Genomic DNA, 19,923 nt, shown 5'->3' with positions numbered 1-19,923 from the left:
CAGACTGCTGAAGCATCATATCAAGTCCAGCTGAAGTTAAAAGAACCCTCCATCCAATTTAGCGTTGCACTCTTATAATACTGTCAGACTCTGGGACACTTTGAAATAAAAAAGGATCAAAATCAATGCACTACAACCAGATGTATCATTTCTTATCCCATGTACAGTTCGTCCTTGTCAAAAACCTGGTGCCTACATTACCCACAATGCTACTTGACCGGTAAGGACAGAGATTTGGGTGTTAAATGCTTATAGTAAAGGCTAATTTATAGTTGTGTGTACGCAGAATCTACGTAAGAGGCCTACACACTACACTCTATTAGACCTGAAACACACATAAAACATGATTTAGTAGCGACAATATCAAATAAAAATACAAAATTCGGCTCAAACAGACAAAACACTTGTCTTTTGGTAAACACGCTTCCCTCACAAATACTTCATGCTAACGTTATTAGCATCAGCCTATGACATTTTACACTGCATAAATTAGCCTAGCAGCTAGCAGAGTTTTCCATATGAAGCTGGAACAACATTTAACAAAGATAACGTTTAAAAATTCAGCCTCATAACAACTCACAAGGTCCAGAGACAACACAGTAAGCTTACACTAGACAAGTTTTCTCCACATATGCTAACATAACAACATGCTAACATTATTACTAGCATCAGCCTATGACATTTTACATTCTATAAACTAGTCTAGCAGCTAGCGGAGTTTTCCTCTACCCATATGAAACTGGAACAACATTTAACAAAGATAACGTTTAAAAATTCAGCCTCATAACAACTCACAAGGTCCAGAGAAAACACAGTAAGCTTACACTAGACAAGTTTTCTCCACATATGCTAACGTAACAACACGCTAACATTATTACCATAAGCCTATGACATTTTACATTGTATAAATTAGCCTAGCAGCTAGCAGAGTTTTCCTCTATATGAAGCTGGGAGCAACATTCAACAAAGATTGCGTTTCAAAATTCAGCCTCATTATAACTCACAAGGTCTAGAGACAAAACAGTAAGCTTACGCCAGACACGCTTTCCCCACATATGCTAACGTAACAACATGCTAACGTTATTGGCATAAGCCCATGACATTTCCCATTGCATGAATTAGCCTAGCAGCTAGCAGACTTTTCCATTTTCATATGAAGCCAGGAGAAATCGCAAACAAGACTTAAAATGCTATTTTGTGAGGGATTTATCGTCTTCACAATTTATTGTTTATTTTCTGTGAAATTAAAGTAAATAAAACTTTGTTTCCACTGAGGGAAATGCTTCTCAAGTTACAAAAATATACAGGAAGTCAGTGTTGCTGCCATATCTAATTAGATTTTTGGAAGGTCTCGTCAGGCTAAAGTGTAGGACAGTAGTTCCCAACTGGTGGGTTGCGGGTCGATTCTCTATGGACCGCAAATGATTCACAAACATGTCAACTGTGTAATTTCCGGCACAGAGCTTTTATTTTAAGGTGCTGTCTCCTGCGATAGAGTGAGTGACTAAAGGACAGCTACTTGACAGAGACCTTGACGACATGGCCAAACGCAAGTATGACGCTGAATATATTAAACTGTGTGGACCTTGAATTACTGACTAAGGAGAAATCTGGACCCCATGGCTGTATGAGTTGGGCACCAGTGGTGTAGGGTACGCATCTACGCAGGGGCTAGAAATGTAGGTACGGCATTGATTTAATGCATGAGTATAAACCTTGCTTGATGTTGCCTCAAGCCACAGGTGAGGAGATATCTTTCTGTTGATTTTTTCAACTTTATTTTTCTAATGCTATGCACACGTGGGTGCATTTGAGGCAGATATCTCAAAACCTGAGGAAAAAAACTCAACAACCTGAGACTATCTGCATGTCTACAGGAGGTAAGTGGTAAAATATGTTGTGTGTAAACCACTCTCTTTAAAGCAATTTGTCTTTTTAATGTTTTTTGGGTCTTTCTTTCTCAGAAAGGTATAACAGACATTAGATGAATTCTGCGAGCTGCAAACATCCACATAATTGCAGGTATGTGGTATGTACCTTGGCCTGCTGAGCCATCAAAAAGAAGCCTCGGGCTGTTACATATTTTGACGCGCTCCTCCATCTCTGTGTGTGGCGTTTGAGCCTGCTGTTTCTCTGGGGAGCATTGATTCAGTACAATGACTTTTGTGGGGCGAAAAAAATCCCTTTCCACAATGGACAGCCTTGCCTCGTGCCATACTTGTTATCAGGTTTAGACAACACAGGAGCAGAATATCAACATCCTCCTTTTTCTCCTACAAGGTACATCAGGTGTTGTCACTGAATCAGGCTAAAAAAAAAAACCCATTATACTGAAATGATATATAAACAAATCAATTTTTCATGTTCATGCATGGTTTCACAAAACTATTCCTCCAGCTCGGAGAGCAGGCACGAAATTAGTTTGGCTGAGTGCAAATTAGTGGAACCATTTGGGGAAAGCGATGATGTTTTTTTTATCAATGGAAAGGCAGTCAGAGTTAACGGTTCAACCGCGCTTTATCACTCAAGACTAAATGAATGGCTTCCTCTCTCTGAGCCGTGCAGGTCTCCAACAAGGTTAAATGGGTGTATCCTGCTGACCCCGTTCCCCACTTCTACCAACAACATGACCTGCTTCGGTTGTTGCGCTGCAGCGGAGCAGAGTGGACTACTCCAGGAGCAAAAGTTCAAGCTGAGAGCAGAGGAAACAAGAGGCTGTTTTTGCCAAGTATTTGGTCCGAATTGTGGAAGCTAAAGTAAAGCAAATGATTAAAAAAATATTTGGAAATAACAAAAAGCAAACACAAGTAGAGAGAAATCATCTGGAAACAAGACAACAGCATTACGAGCCACTGTCCTGCCCAGGGCATTGTCGTCTGACAAAGACCTCAAAGCTGTTTCTGGTGGAAAAAGCAGAACAAATGGGGATTACAATATTTGAGGAAAAAGAGCCTTTCAGTTGACCTACATCCCCCACAGAGACTCCAAATTATAATCCCAGCATACATGCTCAGCTATTGAATTTTTAGATTCTGTATCAGCACCATGAAATTGTGTTAGATGGCAACTAAATGGGTAAAAAAGTAGATTAGTGGCAAGAGATACCGACAGCTCTTAACGCATCTGGAGGTTGAAATGTGAATTTGCGGCTCGAGATTTCAGCTTATTTAATTGTATTCCAACTTGACAGCCTCAGATCCAAACATTTGTGTTTACAGTTTGTGTATTACGGCCTCCGCAGACGACGACACGGAGCTAAAACACACACAAGAATCCACTTAAAGCTGTGAGCTTAAAAAAAGGCCTGAGACACATTAAATCATTCTTTACCATTTAGCAGCAGCCTCTAAGGTTTTGATTAGAGGATTCATTGAACCCTGCACTTTAACACTCCAAATCAATTAGATGAACCAGCACACACACACACACACACACACACACACACACACACATTTCAACTGGTTAAATCGAATAATGATTTAATGCATGGCCATCCACTGGCAAAGTCCAGTGCAATAATCATACTCGCACACAAACAACATCCATTAATGGCTTTAGTGATGCTGGTGTAATTGCTAAAAAACCAAACATGCTTTTTAGTGAGCTAAATGCATAACGAGTGGGTTCCATGGGTGTAGCTGGAGCTGTACAGTTTGGAGCTTTAATCTGCCTTCAGTTTATTTACTGTAAATATGTTTCTGGATCAGTGCGAGGAGATAAAAAAGGAGAAGTGCAAAACAAAGTCACACTTCCTTCTGTTTTTCTTTTCTATTTAAATTTCTTTAAACAAGGACTTGGTATCTAAACATAATTAGATGATTTCTCAAAATATTACTGATGTTTACTAGTGTAATACAAGAATTAATATCTCAAAGTAATGAGAAATGCTACTAAGTCATTATTCTTGAGAAAGCTTCTCATTATTTTGAAAAAGTGTCTTATTATTTTGAGATACCTAGTGATTGCTTGCGGAAGTTTTTCATTCTTGTGAAAAAGTTTGTCATTATTCTGAAATACTGAGTCATTATAATGAGAAAGCTTCTTATTATTTTTGAAAAAGTATCTTACTATTTTGAGATACTAAGTCAGTTTTTCTTTTCTCATTACATTACATCATTTTCTCGTAACAGTTTCTCATTCTTATGTGAAGTTTTGTTATTCTGAAAAAGTTTGTCATTATCCTGAAATACTGGATCATTATAATGGGAACGTTTTTCATTATTTTAAAAAAAGATACTCATTATTTTGTGAAAGTTTCATCATTCTGAAAAAGTTTGTCATTAAAATACCAAGTCATTATAATTAGAAAGCTTCTCATTATTTTGTGAGAGTTTCTGATTATTCTGAAAAGTTATTTCATTATTTTGAAACACTAATTCATAATTTTCAGTTTTTCATTATTTTGTAAAGGTTTTTCATTATTTTTTTAACGTTTCTCATTAGTTTAGAAAAGGTTTCGCATTGTTTCGAGACACTAAGTCATTACTTAAAGAAAGTTTTTTTTTTAATTTTTTGAAACACTAATTCATAATTTTTAGATTTTCTCATTTTTTTTTTTTTTTAAGTTTCTCATTGTTTTTAGACACTAGGTCAATATTATTTAGAAACTTTTTCAAAAATAATGACAAACTTAAAAAAATAATAATAATGAATTACTGTTTCAAAAAAACTGAAAAACTTTCTTAAAGTAATGAATGTTTTTCATTGTTTTTGAAAGTTTCTCATTATTTTAGAAAAACATTCTCATTATTTTGAGTAAGCTTCTTGTTATTTTGACAAAGTCTAATTGTTTTTGAAAAGTTTTCTCATTATTTTGAGATACTAAATCACTTTTTTCAGAAAGCTGTTTCTTATTTTGAAAAAGTCTGTTTTATTTTGAAAAGTTTTCTTATTATTATGAGATACTAAGTCACTATTTCAAGAAAGCTGTTTATTATGGTGCCTTTCGAGAATCTTGTCCATCACGATGGCAGAAACAGGCCCCCATAATAAGACATGAGATTAAACATCTCTTTATCAAGATTCCTTGGCAACGACAGGCAACAACAACAAAGAGTTACAGACTGACAGAAGCTGTATTATCATGTCTTCTTTTTTCAACATGTTTTATGTTTTAAAGAAACAGGTTTTACTCACTTCCTGTGAATCACTTGCCTTGCTCTACAAATAAAAATGATCATTATGTATTGGACTACTTGTTTAAATAGAACCTCCTGTGTGTGTGTGTGTGTGTGTGTGTATGTTTACGCAGCCTCAGGAAATACCAGGACAGACACGCTGACTCTCCAGCACTTCGGGCCCGTGTGACTGGAGACACACAAGCCAGATTGTTTGTATGTTTGCTCGGGGTCGCGATAAGAACATTTGGTTAGAGAGAAATATCAAAGCACAACTCAACATCTGAATCTGACCTGCCACTGGAGGTGTGCGGCCCCGTTTGGCTGCTTATCTCTCATTAAACTTTTTTTTTTATTGTTTTTTGGAGAGATCAGCCATCCTGCTAATTTGCATGATGACTCTTGCGTTTGTGTCCCCGTAGCGATCCGGCGCAACTAGCCTCCATTGGCTTCCTGCTCTCATTACATTAGCATAATGCAGATGCAACCGGAGTCAGTAACCTTGCTGTTGCTAAGCACTATTTACAGCGAATACACACAAAGCTGGGAGAGCTGCAGCGCTTGACAGTTTTTCTTTACTAACCTACTTTCTTGCTCCATACTTCTTCTATACCAACACATCAGTGTGTCTATTTATACACTGGGTGTATATTATTATTCAAAATAATCTGAAAGAGAGACAGATTTACCCTATACATAAGAGTCAGTGCAACACAAGTGCATGTAAAGCTTTTGAAGGTACTACTTGAAATTTTATCTGCATGTCTGAGTCATTAACACTGACTTAAGTTTCCAACCTCTTTTGACTTTTTGACCTTGTACTTAAACTCCTTTTCTCCACAGATTGAGAAAACAAGTGCGCCTGAAACTGCAGGAAACTGTTTCTTTGCTGTATTTGATTATTAGAAAAATAATTTAAAGGATGCAAAGTGCTTAAGTTGTCTTCCGGGATCAAGAGGACACCAAGAGAAAAAAAAAATAGCACCATTTCCCCATTTCCTAACTAGCACGAGACATTTCAGTCCATCCAAGTGTTCTCCTGTCTCGTAAAAGGTCAGTGGAAACCCGACGACGGATCATTATAAAGCTCAGCCTTTCCCTCGAGCCGTGGAAGCTAAACAGTGGTGGCAGAGATGTAAATATTGTGAGGAAAGGCTCTAATCTTTTACCTCTTCATTTCCTCGTATAATAAATATTTAAGCAAATCTCATTACCATAGGTTCATGCGTGTCAGTTTGAAACAAAATGTTCCAGACTGCACAGAACGAGCGACGAGGTGAGATGTGTAAGATCCTAGGTGATGAATTTGGAGAACAAAAAGGACAGGAAAAAAAAAAAAATCGGGATGCTGCCATAAAATGCTCGCATCCATCGTTCCCTTTGTGTTTGTACCTGGCACGCAGAGAGCTGTCTGGCTGGACTTTTGTGCATTTTCTGCTTTGATAGTCTCACATCACCATTAATCTCTCACAAAGATGCCATTATAGATGTCATTAAATGTGGTGTCCAGCAAAACGTGCGAGCAGCCAGTCTGAATAATTAATTCCTCCTGTTCGTGCTGCGGGGACTCTTCTGATCACAGCTCAACCCGGTAACACGCTCTGTTATGATTGGCTAAAGCAAGGTCAGTATCTTAGGAGACCTCGCTCTAATATCCAGCAGCAATTAGTGGCTGCTGTGCGGATGTTGCACATGTTATTATGTGATAGGGGAGCGAGAGTGACCGCAGGTAGAGATTTTATGTTGTGTCTCTGAATGCTGTCGCCAAGCAGAAGAAAAGGTTTATTGAAGAGTACAAAGACGACTGGTTACTCAGTGGAGATCACGTGGCTCAACAGAAAACAGTTTCAAAGAGCACACAGTTCTATCTTATTGCTTACAAATATTGATATTACAAACCAAAGCCCCCTCATTCATTTCAATGAAACCACTGCATTGGATCAGACCTACTTGGCTTATCCTTAAAGGTATAGTTCAGATTATTAAGGTGGGGTTGTTGTCTTTAGAATCTTATGGGACATGAACACCAGTCTTTCGGGTGAAAGTCCTGGTTTGTTGGACCCATCCACCACCCCTCCTGCCCGCGTCACTTGGTCTTTCGCCACCTTAACTTTTGTCCTTGTCCTGCTGCGTTTCCCCCTGACTCCGCCGGGCGCTGTTAGACTATAACGGCAACTGGCCACTTATACCGACGTTAAAGGATGGCTTTTTTCGTTGGTTTCTGACGCCACAAGCCCAAGCGCTGGATTTCGACGACTTCTGAGTGAGACCAGGCTCTTTATTTTACCTTGCTGTCAGACATTCTTTTCTGACAGGGAGCTGAAGCTGCTGAACCTGTTACTCTCTTTGAAACCACCAGACTCCATTGACAAAAACAGTAATTTTACCTCACAGAACACAGGAGTTATTGGTCTACTGCTTCCTAAATCATCAGTTTGTTTGTGATATTGTGTGACGTTGGTGAATCCAAACTAACCTTTTCAAACACCCGGACACCAACAAACTAACCAATTGAGGCAGCGGTAGACCAACAACTCCTGTGTTCTGTGAGGTTAAATTTTGTCAATGGAGTCTGGTGGTTTTAAGAGAGAGCATAGATAAACATGAGGGCTTCAGTTCCCCGTTAGAAAGGGCTGTCTTACAGCAAGGTAAAGCAGTGAAATTATCTAAAATATAGCCTACACTTAGGCTGATACTGAATTTTCTGAGGCGGCTAAAATATGTTTTGCTGCTGCCGTCCAAAGCAGTACATTGCTTTGCTTCTGTGGTGATACTCATGCCTTCTTCTCCGAACTGGGGCCATGCTGACTGCCATCTACTATAGATAATACACTGACTACGGAGAAGTACCTCACACAACCCCACTTCAAGAAATCTGAACTCACCCTTGGAGCGTAGGGTGTCACTAGACCCACTTTGAGAACCACTGCTGTACAGCATTAACCCTGTCGACTGTTTTAGCATGTGTAAATGTATCATTAAAACTGGACTGGCATGATTTTTGTTTCCTTACAGCTTAACACAACTGGTAGTGTTCCCTGGGAAGCCAGTGAGGGATCATAAGCGAATCCTACAGGTCGAAGGGGGTAACTGTGTTGAGTGGGAGTCAAATGTGGGTGCATATCAGGTGAAATGAAGCTGCTACCAACTGACTTACAGTCCTCACCCTACCAAGACTGCAGTGTGAGAGTTTACAGCAACAAGAAAACACAGAGTGAGTATGGGAGGGAAACTGACCGTTCCCACTGGAATGAAAAAAAAGGGGGAACAATACAGAAAAATACACAGCAATAAGAAAAGACCACTGTCTCCATCAAAACACAGAGGCAACAAAGGAGTCAAACAGAAAGTTCCAGTAAAACGGCTGAGAGATGGACACTGAACAAGCCCGGCGTCGACTCCCTCATGAGTCAGTCCATTGTGAGGCACAAAACGCATGAGTCGAGTTCCCAGTGAATCAGAGCAGTCAGCTGCCATCCACCACCTCAAGGCACAGGGCCAGTCTAGCACAGGACCGCAGACATGTGACCAGCGCACAACCACCGTTACTGTACTGCGTCTTGCCAGTCAGGACTGAGAACAGAGACATTGACAGTGACCTCTCGGGTAGGTTAAAGGATGAATTTAAAAACACGTTTGAACAAGTTTTACTCAGTCCAGATAATATACTGCCGTATGTAGCAGGTGTTTATAAATCTATGGACGACTGCGACTTGTGATTTACAGTCTGCTGTCAGGAGGGCGCAGTGACATCAATACTGCAGCGGGAGTTTGTCTGAGGCCTCGCTGAGGACACCAAAATATCCCTCCCCTCCTCCTCTGACAGCGATACACGTGCAGCTGTCTAAATATTGCTTCTCCCTTCTTCTGCTCTTCATCTTGCCATTCCTCTGCTCCTCTCTCTCGCCTTTTCTGTCCCTACGCGAGCTCGCAGCCGCTGGGCGGGATGAGTTTAGGAGGGACAACTGTTCCGCCGGCACAACTGGGGATGGCCGCATTTGGTGCTCCGTTGTCATGTCAACAGTGCGGGGCAGAGGGGCCGAGGGCTGGGAATAACTCACCTTCTGCCGTCCGGCTCTGAGCTATAACCAGCCGCACACCTGTGGTACCAATTATCTTGCAGCTAACCACAATTAGATTATTCCAAATGTAAGTAATATTTTCTACGAGGCACTGCGGCGGGCAGGGCCCTTTTTTTCCACTAAATCATTGTATGCAATTAGGCTTTTAATGCAATTTATATAAGAAGCCAGACCAAAGCTAATCTCATAAAAAGGACAAACAGAGCCATTAAAAGTCCTCTGCTCTTTACTTCATTACTGGCTCAGCTTGCTCTCCTTACGCAAAGAGTCCCCAGGTGCATGAATGTTTCATGGCCACCCTGCTGCCTGCTTCCCTCCACTCAGATTCAGCCTTACTCCCTCCCTCCCCAAGGAAGCTCCAACTCCGCTGTCAATTGCACTCACTTACACTCTGCTACCATCATCATCAGCCATTAGTGGGGGTGGGGGGGTGTGGAGGGGGGGGGGGGGGGGGGGGGGGGGTTGGAGGCGGCACATAAGACAGCTGTTTTGCCTTGATGACTCAATCATCCCCTTCAGTGGGATTAGCATCAGTATCATCATCCTCATCATCGCCTTTGATCCCAAAAATTACCAAACAAGTCTCAAATTGATGACTATCAGCCTGTCTGCCACGAATTCCTGAGCTTTCAGAAAGATCCGACTTCATTGTGTGACACTCAATCACGCTACACAGCCTGAAGAGATAAATATCTGCCATATTTTATATCAAAGCCTCCGAAATTAATTTCACCGTTTTTTAAGGTCACAAAGTGTTGTATATCATATCTGTAAATACTAGAACATGTTTTTTTTATTCTCAGTGGATGAATATCTAAGGGCTGTGGATCAGTTTCAGATCCTTACTTAAGTAAATATAATTATATCAGTTATTTGTAAATGAATTCGTGAGTATCTGTAGCTGGTAGAGGTGGAGTGAGGTTTAAAGGAATATAAGACATTTTGGGAGATGCACTTTCTTCCTAAGAGTTAGATGAGAAGATTGAGACTACTCTCATATTCTCATATTGTCATTTAATACATTGTCATTAGAAAAGCATTGATTATAGTCACTTTAAAGGAGCAGTGTGTAGGATTTAGTGGCATTAAATGGCGAGGACAGCAGATTGCAACCAGCTGAAATTTCTCCAGTGTACCAAGCATGGGCTCCCGGTTAGAATTCCTTCAGTGTTAATCATCCAAAAGGTTTTTACCAGGAGCCGAATTATCCACAAAGGTCTCTTCCTCTCCGAAACAAACAGACCAGGTGATGAAAACTGGTAAAAATGCTGAATAAAGCAGTCTCACATCATTAATTGGTGTTTCCTACACTGTTCAGTTCATTGCAGATGGGCCACTAGCCCAGCATCTGCTAATGTATGCTCACCTTTTTTCTCGATAACTTAATATCCAAACGTTCAGGGGGTTGTTACTGGGAGCCGAATTATCCACAAAGGTCTCTTCCTCTCCGAAACAAACAGACCAGGTGATTAAACCCTGCAAAAATGCTGAATAAAGCAGTCTACCATTACAAATTGGTGTTTCTCCTAAGCTGTTCAGTTCACTGCAGATGGGCCACTAGCCCAGGATCTGCTGATGTGTGCTCACCTTTTTTCTCTGATAACTTAAGATCCAGATGTTCTGGAGGTTTTTACCGGGAGCCGAATTATCCACAAAGGTCTCTTCCTCTCCAAAACAAACAGATCCAATTATTTAAACAGCTAAAAACACGGAACAAAGCAGTTTCACATTAAAAAACAGTGTTTTTCCAAAGCTGTTCGGCTTGTTGCAGAGGGGCTTTTAACTGTGGTGGCCAATGCGAAAATGCAAATGGACCCATCTAGAGACAGAGTTTGGTTTTTCCATTCGTTTTCTCTGGTAACTTAAGATCCAGATATTCAGGAAGTTTTGATCAGGATGCGAAGATCCACAGAGGCAGAGCCAGTGTTTAATTTGTCCGTTCTGGGCTACTGTAAAAACATGGCGGTGCAACATGGCAGATTCTGAGGACAAGGACCAGCTCCCTATGTAGATATAAGCAGCTCATTCTAAGGCGACGAAAACACAACCATTGTTATTTTCAGGTGATTATACACTAAAGAAAACATACTTAGTATACTATACACCAATTCTGACAATTTAACCCTCTAAATCCTACACACTGGACCTTTAACTACGTCATATACTGCTCAATAGTTCTGTTAAAAGGCTGACAAGGTTTGAACTTAAACAAGGATCTAAGCTTAGACTGTGTTTGTCCTCCTGCTGTAAATAAATGTTTAAAGTGGGCCACTTGAATGGCAGTCAGATCAGCTGATGGACTAATTCAGGGCCCTGCAGCTCTGCCACTATCATCATTTCATTAACTTTTACGCAGACATATTACAAATAGAACATTTAGCCGAAGCTGAGTGGAGTCAAGTCAAGCTTGTTGGGTCTTGGTTATATTCTACAACAAGAGTGTAGCAGAGCTAATGAGACCACAGTAACTGCTCTCACTGACAGAGAGAAATAATATGGTAGCATCAGGCTGGGAAAAAAAGGCTTGTTAATGTGGTCGTATTTCAAGAAGCAGCATTGAGGTAGACCATTCACAAGCCAACAGCATCTCAATGCCAAGTGTTCTTTAAACAATTTACACCATGCCATTAATTAATATGTTGGCTTATGAAGCGTGGCATATTCAGGCTATTCATCACGAGCAGGAAATTGACAAGTTATCCGTGGACGGCATGTCAAAGGGATATCGGCTTTAATTTTGCATCAAAAGGAAGCAAGCGCTACACCGTTTGTTAAATACTCTTCTTTACAGTGTCTTTGTCTGACTGGAGCCAGGCTGGTGGCGGATACAAAGACACATGAGATGTAAAGGAGGCTCAGAGATTCAACAGGGTCACAAAGCAGTGGGGAAGTTCATCTCGGAGCCAAGTGTTGCTTAATGGCTTCCTCCTGCTGTACATCAACTCAGACCATCAGAGCGGGCTGCGGAGAACATCTGTCCCGAGTACACCGACACTTTGTACCACCGCAGTCACCCTGTCAATCAAACACGCTCTGGCATGTCACTGACTATCACCAGCGGTTGCGATTGCCTCTGAAGGCCCGCGCCCACGCTGGTTCGAGGTGCACGTACGAGCACGAGCGTGTCCGTCTACGCTTGTGTGTGACTACGGGAAAGAGGGGGTGACGCCACAGCTATTTTTAGTTCAGTACACTGAGTTCTGCCTCTGTGTTATGCTGCTCTGTTCCTAGGACAGGCGGCCGGGTCATCAGCAGCAGCAGCAGAGCACCGGGAGAGCTCCGGCTCTGCTCTCTGACCCCGGCCCTCCAGCTCCTACATCAGTGGGAGAGACTTACAAGATTCCTGGGCGGCAGTTAGGGGAGGCTATCTGCAAAAAAAAGAGGCGCTTTCTTGATGGATGCCATGTTCGTCCACCTCCTTCTCTCTCCGGTGACTAATGGGCTAATAATTCAGCTGTCACCCTGGCACGTTATCTCGCATTCTCTCATGGGAAGGATACCACCTTACAGAACATCTCCGCCACAGTCTCAGCCCTGTAAAAAGATACGCCTCAGATTCCCCGAGTTGCTTTTCAACTAAAGGTATTGTGAGGAGGTTGGAAATTCCACATGAACGTTAAGTACTGATGAAAACCCAGACAGATCTGATAATCAATGGATCTCAAAGAGGTTGTGAAAAAGCAACCTGGCTCGAGTGCTATCTTGTCATGGCTGGTTACTCAGCCAGTCGCGTACAGGAAAATCATCCTTCCTTTCATCTGCTACACATCAATGATGAACCACTGAGTTAATAGTCCGCTGCACCATCTTGTTCAGGGCGACACAAAAGCTTCAAGGTCAAAACCCATAGATAATTGTTCTCTGTTAACACGCCATCAATATAAGTTGTTTGAATCATTCCACAGGGTATTTACTGTGATAGAGTGGTTTGTATTTACTTTTTATTGTGGCCACTTTTACACAACCTGTGCAATTATTAGAGTAAAGTGAGTTCCTGCATTTCTCAGAATGCTTTTAGACACTTAAATACAACATCTACAGGAATATTGTGCACTAGAATGCAAGGACGTGCTAACCTTTCTAACGATTGATTATTTAGTTTTCACCCACACTGATACTATTCCATTTTAAAACACATATCCATTGTTGTTTACACCTACTGTCCACAGTACTCCAGTGTTTTAGAATCCCTGTGACAGAGACCTTTAAAATTGCTGCTTACCCCCTTTTAAGTGGGATTTATAGTTGTGTGGCAGACTCTACGCCGTAGCCTGCGCATGTCGCCAATGCCGTTGTGAGCATTTATACTTGTGCAGCGGTGTGTCTGTGTCACTCTGCAGTTACACCTCCAAAGCACTAGTGAGCAGCAGAGGGTTCTGTGAAGTGCTGTGAAGTTTACTTGATTCAAAACACACATTAAACACACATTAAACATGGCTTAATAGAGACAATTTCAAACACAAGTACACAAATCGGCTTCACTATAACTCGCAGCATTCACAGACAAACACTTGTCTTTATCTGGACACATTTTCCCCACAAATACAACATGCTAACGCTTTTAGCACAAGCCTATGGCATTTTACATTGTATAAATTAGCCTAGCAGCTAGCGAACTTTTCCTCCTCTCATAGGAAACCAGGGACAACGGCAACATTTAACTAAGGTAACGTTACAAAATTCACCTCCATTACAACTCGCAAAATTCACTGAAAAAACAACTGTCTTATACTAAACATGTTTTCCAAACAAATATAACATGCTAATGTTTTTAGCACAAGCTTAAGGCATTTTACATTGTATAAATTAGCCTAGCAGCTAGCAAACTTTTCCTCTTCTCATAGGAAACCAGGGACAACAGCAACATTTAAAAAAGGCAACGTTACAAAATTCGGCTCCATTACAGATCACAAGGCTCCCCATCCTCTGGGGATGGATAATGCTATTGGTGTTATATCAAAATGTGTTCCCTTGTCGAATAGTGTGTCCATCCTGTTAATGTAGCGCCCCCTTGGTGGTTAGGTTTAGGGCTTAAGGTTTTGTTCAGGTTATAACTATGTAACTAAGCAACCAACTGCAAAGTAGACAATCTGCTTCCTGTTCACGGCGGCACATGCATTTCCAGTGTATGTGAATTGACACGTGATATACTTTTTCAGGTGTGTTAGTATGGACGAAGATTACTTTTGAAATGGTGCTAAAACGCTTGTGTACGGAGATCATTTTCAGTTTAAAATGCCATTATAAAATGAGAATGTATTTATGTAGATGACCTCTAATTGCAATTAAAAAGCCCAAGACCACGTTAACATGGTGTGGAGTGCCTTACTGTAAGACATAAGGAAGGCCCTAGTTTATATAGAACTTCTGACTTATGTGACTGTGACAGCAATATTAACATGGATAGATGGTTTGAATCATACTTGGGTGAAACCTGTTTTAAGTAGAATCAGATTTTTACATATGAAAAAGTCATGGTGCCCTAGAAGAGTATCATTACAAAGATTACAGATCTATTTCTTCCTTTCCAGGTGCTTTGATCTTCCACTAACTTTGGGGAATCTGCTGTTTATCGCCCTAAAGTTACAGATAGCCTGTCTGTTTTTTAAGCAGTAAATACTCAACAAATGTTGTCTTGTCTCTTCTGTTTGCACGACAAGCTCAAAGTAGTTCCTCATAACTTTTTGTTCTAATGGCAACTCACGCACCGTGGAGCTCACAAAACGGATCCTTCAACCTTTTTTACAACAGCTTATTCCAACAAATGTCACATTTCGAGTGTGAAACTTAAAGCACCTGCTTCAGGAAACATCTATGTATAGACACTACAACAGCCCCATCACAGTTATCAGTTTAACAGCTTGTCATTTAGACCTCTGGGTGTTCGGGCTTAATGTTAAACTCTCACCGCTCTGCCATGTGCTTGTTTAATAAAGTACTTCCACTTGACTCAACACTGGTCAGTGGAACAAGGGAGTTGTGATTGCGCCGGGGTGTGAAGCCGCCGCGAAGCATTCATTTAGCCAAGGTCTATTTTATCAAAATGCCTCCCTGTTATTTTATTCAACAGAAATCTCTTCAGCACAAGAGTTCACTACAGCGAGTGATAATAATCCATCTAATAGGCTTGAATGTTTTGAAACCTGAAGTTAAGAGGCAGGCTCCGCTCTCTTTGTTTGCCTGTGCAGGGGAGGTGGACATGTGTGCAGAGGCAGGGGCTCGGAGGCCAGGCCCTCTATCCTTCCTGTTCAGTTACCAGAGGCCTCACACTTATCAGTTCCAGATCTCACAAGAACAGAAAGAAAGAGAGACCACTGACAGGAAGGGGATTTTTTTTCCACTCCTTTTTTTTTCCTTTAGCGAGGTTAACAGAATGTCTGCACCCCTTACATTTCACAGAGGAAAGCAATTATTCATTACGCTGGCGCAACAGACAGAAAGACCAACCTGGCAACCTTCAGACAGCAACGAACTGAAATGTTGGTGCCACAACTAGTTAGGGCTAGATTAGCTGATTGCTGCAAACAATTTCAACAGTTGTTAAAGTCATTTAAAGCCTTTCATTATGATCATTGCTTCACATATTTGTCAGATAAAACAAGCAATTTGAAGCTGTCACCTTGTTCTCCTGGCATTTTATCAACAGAAATAACAGAGACTAACAAATGAAGACAAATAATCATTAGTCACAGCCGTACACATATTTAATTTCTGGAGACTAGAGCTGCAACTGACTAACTTATTTTCATTATAGACTAATCTGCCTATTATTTTCTCAATTAATGGATTAAACGTTTTGTCAATACAATGTCAGATACGCATAGTCCTTGTCTTCAGATGGTGGGTTTTATAAATCCAACAGTCCAAACATCCAAAGCTTATTATCATGTGTGACAAGATAAAGCATTAAAGTCTCACATTTAAGCAGAGGTGGGACTCAGGGGGTAGAGTTGTCTTGCTTTGGTCTGAATCAGGGACTCATTTTGTCACTAAGTTGCATAATTTCTTAGAGTTGGTTCATGTTCTCATGGCAGCATTTACAGACAAGATAAAATGCTTTGCGCAAGAAAGCTGCTCTTGATTGGTCAGAATTTCCATGTGGGAAAAATCCTGGAAGCAAACAAAATGTTGAAGAAGAGTACACTTGCAAGATAAATGTGACACTTTCTAATGTCACAATGGAGGGACAACTACGCAGGTTGATTTTAGCGCTGCTCATCGTGGACTATATTGCTGTCATTGTTCATTTTAGTCAAACCATACAGTTTGAAAACGAGGCGCGGCTCCAACTAGAAAACAATGTTTTGATGCATTGGATGTGCTGAATGTGCATATTAAGGCAGTACAGGAGGAGGTGCACATTAATAATCCTCCAGGACTGTAACATGCTCATGTTTAACCCAAACAATGTGTCATGCGACTGCAGTTGGTTCAGATCGAGGTCGGAACACGTTCTCACCACAAACGAACCGCACCAGAGTTCGTTTGTAACCAGACCGAGACCACCTCTTCAAGAAGCATTAATGTTAGTTGATTAAAGAAACAAAAGGAAACAAACTCATCTGTTGCACACTTTTTAAATAACATACGTTTGAATCTTTGTTTTTGGGAGGGTATCAAGTGTTTTAAAAGAAAAGACGAGTTACAAGTCTTTTTCGATTTCCTCAAGTTAAGTCTAAAGTCCCTCCAGTGTGGATTTTCCAGGTCCCCCCGTGCCAGTGTGGGTTTTCTCAGGCTACTCCGGCTTCCTCCCACAGTCCAGGTTAACTGGTGACTCTAAATTGTCCGTAGGTGTGAATGTGAGTGTGAATGGTTGTCTGTCTCTATGTGCCAGCCCTGTGATAGTCTGGTGACCTGTCCAGGGTGTACCCTGCCTCTCGCTCAATGTCAGCTGGAATAGGCTCCAGCACAGCCACGAGACCCCTAACAGGATAAGCGGTTAGGGAGAATGAATGACTAAATGACAGTTTAAAGTCATTGAATTTGTGGGGCGTTGGTGGCTTAGCGGTAGAGCAGGCGCCCCATATACAAGGCTGTTGCCGCAGCGGCCCGGGTTCGAGTCCAGCCTGTGGCCCTTTGCTGCATGTCATCCCCCTCTCTCTCCTCCTTTCACACTTAGCTGTCCTATCCATTAAAGGCAAAAATACCCAAAAAAAACATATTTTTAAAAAAAGTCATTGAATTTGTAACTCAAGTCTGTCTCAAGTCAAATTGTGTGACTCGAGTCCACACCTCTGCATTTAAGAAGCATGAAACCAGCAAATATTTGACGTTTCTGCTTAAAAAAACCCTAAAACGATTATTTGATTAACAAAATAGTTGCCAATTGACTTATCCACTAATAGTTGCAGCTGTACTAGAAATCATTTTTGGCTATCACCCTCAGAGCTCACACTTCTCTACTTGATACTGCTGCTATTTCTCTTCCACTGCAGCCTCTCCATCAATCCACAGCTACATTTCCCCTCCGCAAAGGCAACCTCACATCGACAGCGAGAGGGGAAAATCTGTCATTGAGAGTGAGGGAGAGAAGAGTACTGACTGTGAAGCACTCGTGTCATGTCCCTGTTTGTGTCGTATCCCTCCCTCGTTCCACTTGCTCTCACTGTCTACCTCGCCTGACATTTCCACAATAATCACTTTGGTTTATCCCACTCAGCTGTGTGGCGGGCAGATGTTTGTCAGGGCACCGTATTTCTCAGCATTCACACTGCTCTAATCAAGATTAACCACTCTTATCTATTTAGTGTGTGTGTGTGTGTGTGTGTGTGTGTGCTGGATGTCCCAATTCCTAATCCATGAAGCCATAGCTGTATTGTATAATACAGTGGACGAACCAATTACATTCCCTTTCCACCACATAATTCTCTCTTTCAGTGGAACGTACACTGAGCCACACATTGCATAAGGATGAACTGGTGGCTCGCTGGTGAGCAGGATAGCCATGACCTTATGTGTGTGTGTGTGTGTGTGTGTGTGTGTGTTTGTGTGTACACATTCATCATACTGCATATGGACTTAGATGCAGCCAAAAAAAACCCTATAAACACACGCAACATCACAGCACTTTGTTACTCAGAGTCCCCCCAGGAGATCCTAATGAAATCAACATGCTGTGCGAGGGTAAGCCGACGCTGGCCACACACAAACCGCTGCCATCAAATGTTTACCAAAGACACCCAAGCACAGTGGAGGACAGAGCATGTCCGAGCAAACAAAGTTGTAGTCTTTAAATCAACTGTAGCGACAGGGGAGGTGGATATCTGTTTTCAGTAACAAGCTTGGTTTAATTCCAGTGAAGGCAACATCACCGGTAATTAAGACAGTCGTTACAGAGCCGCTAAGTAGCAGAGGGGCACAATGAATGAATTAGTGCTCTCATATTATTTAATTCTTTCACAGAAATTTGTAATTCTTGCTCTCAAATCCACACATCATAAAGATAAGTAAGAATGTTGTCACCAGCTCTTTCTCATGAAACAGGTTGTGCTAGAGATGGCTAACACTTTAGCCTCAATCAGATGGGAAATATTAAACTATGGTACCACAAGCTTAAAGTTATCGTAATTTGAGTAAAATTATTGTGAACAAATGGACATAAATGTGTAATTTTACAAAACACGTATTCAAAAGACTTTGTGACACGCCTACAAATCCCACAATGTTTTTTTAAAGCAAGCTGACATGGCTATGATGCGTGGAAGGGGGTATGAGTCCATAAGTCCATCCGTCTAAAAGTTTTTGTAATAGCCTTCTATTACAAAATTAAATCGTAAGACAGCTCAACTGGAGGCCTGTCCATATATAAACAGTTAAGGCCATAAGATAAGCTAATTAAATAAATATCTGAACTTATCGGAGCATTCGAAACAACTCAATTGGAACATCATACCTTAGCGAGAAAGTCCAAGCTCCAGAGCGACAACCATGCTCACAAGAAACGTTCATCATAGCCTACACCAAGCATGATTAGCTAGAAAGAAGTGTTTGAAAAGAAGTGCGTAAACACAGACGTAGCGTCCGTGTTTTGCTATCTCAATCATGTTGAAAGAATTAAAGTGAGACAGCGCAGATCAAAACCAACTACTAATTGCAAGTGCCACAAAATGGTCAATTATTGTACATTATGGCACTTCTTGGAATCACTGATTGGACATCGTGCGGCAAAATTTTTGTATAAATACAATAATTCGTACATTCGTAAATCGTACATCTGGCAACGTTGGCCACAGTAGCTTTCCGAGATTCTTCTTATTTTCACTCTATTGTGCCGTTCACTCCACCTGGGCATATTGTTTTCAGGACAATTCATCAAAAAAGAGTTATCGATGCACTCTCAGCTAGCTTGCTAACAACCAGCAATCAAGCTACTTAGCTTGGTCGCTAACGAAACAACAAGGTTATTCCCCACAGCCTGTCTCATAACTGTCTTCAAATCATCCTCCTTTTATAAATATGTTTACACATCATCAGAGGAGGGGTAAATAAAGTGGGTACAACACAGCTACATGTTTATGAAGAAGGCTTGGACACACTCTTTGACCCCATGGGAGCTACGGGGTATTACATATGCTCAGTGTAACTGGAGCTATAATGTTGGATGGTTACAGCAAACGGTGCAAGACATAAAGGGATTTTTGGGCGTACGTTTTTTAGCCTCTTTGGGCGCATTTGGCTAGACAGAACCTTTCGGTACCCTCGAATGGACGGCAGCTGATATACAA

General features: G+C 41.2%; 1 protein-coding gene across 3 annotated transcripts in view; it reads right to left on the bottom strand.

Annotated features, from left to right (window-relative positions):
• The window catches only part of LOC126399582 (zinc finger MIZ domain-containing protein 1-like), a 160,979-nt gene that overhangs the window by 97,633 nt on the left and 43,423 nt on the right, over positions 1-19,923 (bottom strand). The window lies entirely within an intron of this gene.

Source organism: Epinephelus moara, chromosome 13, assembly GCF_006386435.1.
Source record: "Epinephelus moara isolate mb chromosome 13, YSFRI_EMoa_1.0, whole genome shotgun sequence".
In the NCBI taxonomy this organism is placed as follows: domain Eukaryota; kingdom Metazoa; phylum Chordata; class Actinopteri; order Perciformes; family Serranidae; genus Epinephelus; species Epinephelus moara.
Note: the sequence above shows the minus strand (reverse complement) of the source record. Positions and strands in the feature narration are given on the sequence as shown.